This window comes from Ceratosolen solmsi, unplaced genomic scaffold (assembly GCF_000503995.2).
Source record: "Ceratosolen solmsi marchali unplaced genomic scaffold, CerSol_1.0 scaffold29, whole genome shotgun sequence".
In the NCBI taxonomy this organism is placed as follows: domain Eukaryota; kingdom Metazoa; phylum Arthropoda; class Insecta; order Hymenoptera; family Agaonidae; genus Ceratosolen; species Ceratosolen solmsi.
Window position 1 is genome coordinate 7269917 of NW_011948417.1, and position 3978 is coordinate 7273894.

At 33.9% G+C, this 3978-nt stretch overlaps 1 protein-coding gene across 1 annotated transcript in view; it reads left to right on the plus strand.

Moving 5' to 3' along the window:
* Nucleotides 1-3978, plus strand: part of LOC105359780 (collagen alpha-2(I) chain-like) — a 24975-nt gene that overhangs the window by 19855 nt on the left and 1142 nt on the right. The gene's annotated exons all lie outside the window — the stretch shown is intronic.

Sequence of the window (3978 nt, forward strand, 5' to 3'; positions counted from 1 at the left end):
CTCTCTCTCTCTCTCTCTCTCTCTCTCTCTCTCTCTCGTTCTATCTCATAGCGCCACTCTTTCTTTATTCCCCGTTTGAATCCTCGAAAATTCGTAACGCTATTCAACAACTGTCACGTGAATCGAATCATTATAAAGGGTCGAAGTACGCCAAGTAGGTCGGCGACGGCAACTCGCTGTAAATGCCATTGCTGCCAACGTGGCGGGCGGCGCCAGCTACGCAAGACGCACTTACGACTCTCGCGAACGAAGGTCTCACCTTTTCTAGAGCCAGAAAGCGAGCAATTCTAACTTACCCACCGCGACCGAGTCTTTACTTTATTCATTTTGCACTTAACCGCCATCATACTCACCGTCCACGTCAATGACTCTTTCCTGGCGAATGTGAGGAGGTTCGGTTCTCTTCCTTGCTCGCTCATTGCGCAATCATTAGTTTCCAAAGTCGCATATTACCGATCGGTAATCTTATACGCTAATTCACAATTATTGTAGGCTTATTTTTTATTTTTTTTTCCCCTTTTTTTTCTAACAAAAATGTATGGCTTTCGAGCGAACTGTCGCTTAAAAAAATCCAATGCAAATTCACTTTATTCTATTCGCGAATCAAAGATTAACGAGCCTGTGCGACATTTAATGGGAAGGAGGAACCTTAGATATTGATATCAAACGTGCGCAGGCTCAACAAACAAAAGCAATTGAATGAAACGGAAAAAGAGAATGAAGTTTTTAATTAGTCGTATCACTCACGCTCGATGCAGCCATTCTGGTAGCTGCTTAATTCCAAAAGTTTCGCAATAATGGCACAAGTTTATAGCAATTTAATGCCTTAGCTGCACTCAATGACCGTCGATGCTCTAAAGAATATTTTTGCAAATCCCCACTGTGAAAACGCGTCCGGTAGCTTCAACTCCATTTGTAATGCGAGCTGAAAATTCGTGGCATCTGACGAGTTTCATTGGTACAACAGGTTGTCAGCGGTGTGACACAAGATCATCTTACCAACATTTTAACAGCTCGTATAATTCAATTTTATTTGTAAACTTTGTCAATCGACAGTGTACCACTGTACTCGATATGATATTCTCGTTTAATGTCTATCTCTGAATGATAATTTACCCAAATTAAAAATCTTTCAGCAAAATTATTCAAAACTACTGTTTAATCATGAATGAATTGTGAACTGTAAATTTATATAAGCTTATATATAAAGCTTAAATAAGCTTAAATATATATAAGCTTAAAAATAAAACTGTCGAATGCAAGAATAGATAATGTTAATTTTCGTAATAATATATCGTCACAGTTTAAATTTCATAACTTGGATTCGTTTTTTTTTTTTTTTTTTTTTTTTTTTTTTTTTTTAAAAATAATAGGCAGCTTAACATACTTAAAATGAATTTCTGATGAAAAATGTATATCTTATCGATGCAAGCTACTTGATATCTATTTTCACAAATGCAGTTTAAAAAGCCATATTTGTATTGTAGATGAACACTTCCAGTAATAAGTTTAAATTAAATCTGTTAAAGCTATTATTAAAGATTTGATTTTATAATTACAATCGATAATTTTTCATTCACCGAATGAGCGGCGGATGTCAAGGGAAGCAAATTAATATATTAATATATCGGATCGAAATGAACACAGACGAGAGTTCAACTGTGCAAATAAAGGTTGATCAAAAAGGTCCAAATGACCAATGATAATGTCATACGGATTATTATGATTGCAATCGCAAGAGTTGATGAGCTGGCAAATTTCATAGTTAAAGCGTTAAAATCATAATAATCGAGAGGTAAAACTATTTCATGAGTAATATCACTGCTGAGGTTTCTTTTTGGTTTTTATTCATTCTCGTATTACGTGACGGTCAGACGTCGTCAAAAAAATTTTCTACCAACTCAACGACCTCTTCTCTATTCCCCGCTTAATCCGGCTCAACGCATTAAACCGACGAGGCACTTCTCGTCACAATCAGGGGCTTCTTCCTATTCTCCCTTTTTTTTACCTTCTACTTTACCCTAAAAAACAAGAGTTTTTCTTCTACTCGGCTCACTCTAATCCATTTTACGGCTAACGTTTCCTTAGACACTCGCCAGTGTTTTTATTTATTTATTTTTTTTTTTTTTCGGAGGTCCAATCTTTTGCATAATTTCCAATAAATAAGCCTTGTGATTTGTTGCACATAAGTGAGGCAGACGTTTCACTACGCGATCCGCATGAGTTGTAAGGCAGTAAATGATTAAAGACAAGGAAAGATTATTTGAAAGATATTGATTGAGCTGTTCGCTAATTCCTCATCATTCTCGGTAACGCGTAGTTTTTTTTTGTTTTTTTTTGTTTTTTTTTTTTTTTGTTTTTTTTTGTTTAATGAATAATTCTTTCATTCAGCCGATACACATCCGATAACTTTATATTATTTAAAACTAAAGCAGACGCATCGTTTGTTTCATAATACCGAGGCACGTTTATAAGCTATTAATTAAAAGGTCCTATAGTAAAAGCAGTAGATTAATGGCCGAAAATATCTCATGTTCATTTATATAAGCGGTAAATGATATCATGTAATCAGTACTAGTAAAGAACGGGTAAATCCATTTTTTTAGGGGTGTTGAAAATCCTAAAAGGCTAAGCGCCAATAATGCATCTAGTACACAATGTCTAAATTCGGCAAGATTTTTTAGTCTAATCGCCATATTTATATTAAAAGTTGTTGGAATTAATGGCGAGAAATTACAAGATATCGAAAAACAATAAGTTCATCGGCATATGAATACGGCCACTATCGTTTACTTAGTGAATCCTCGGAGAATATTTTATATACCTACCGACATCTATCATCCCAGGATATAAATATTTTCAGAGAGCCATTGATTCATAAATTCAACAAGGAAAAATTGCCGATGACTTATCGTTAAACCATTCGTCTTCAATTACAGTTGTCCGAGCAAGGGGATAAAGACGCAATAAAAATGCATCCTTCGTGTCGCCTAGAAGTTTCAATAAGTATATTAGCGATTATGGCTCGAAAAAAGCCCATTGAAAATAGCACAACAACCGACGTATCCATGCAAACAGTCGCCAATAATGATTGGTGAGAGGAAATGCGAGGAGGGGAACGCGACGCGCAAGAAGGAAAAAGGTGCAAGGACCCGGGGAAAGCTGTTTATGGCCGAAGCAATGCTTTGATCTAACAAGCACGCGATCTTGCGATCTATAGGCAATTGCCACGAGAAAGTGCAAGCTTCCTTCTTTGGATCAATCTCACGTTTTGCGTTTCTGGCTCATATACGAGCTGTCCTGCTATATTATCCATTACTTCCAATATTCGCTGAATTTCTTATCACACTTCCTGTTATCTTTATTATCAATTCTGAATTATTGGTATACTTTACGAGGATTAGGTTACAAATTAATATATATATATATATATATATATATATATATATATATCAGACAATTTTACGAACATTATTTTAATAATAAAACTCAGAAATGATAATCATGTAGATATTGGTTATCAATTAACGCATCTATTTAATTTACTCATAGTATGTAATCATATTATTTAAGAGGATCTTTAAAGTTAAATACTAATAAAACAGATTTCTGTTTTATTATGTATGCAAAGAAATCGCACAGAACTGAGAAATTACTTGTCTAGTTGTAATGGATTATGAATAATAATAGAATAACGAGCAATAAAGTTGATAAAAAAAAATTTTGAATATGTGTCTCGTACATTGAAATTTAACTTTCCTAACAGCTAAATAATAACAATATAATGCCATCTAAGAATTAGGTAACGATTCTCCGCGGTTCTATCTTATTTGAATTTGTAATATCGTATTATTTGTATAGCATTTTAATTATTATGCAGCACATATAAATTATGCAAAACTTCGTTTTTTACGTTGCTATTTTAAGTAAATTAATTAATTAAGGATAAATAAATTAAAAATAAAATATTTTCTTGAA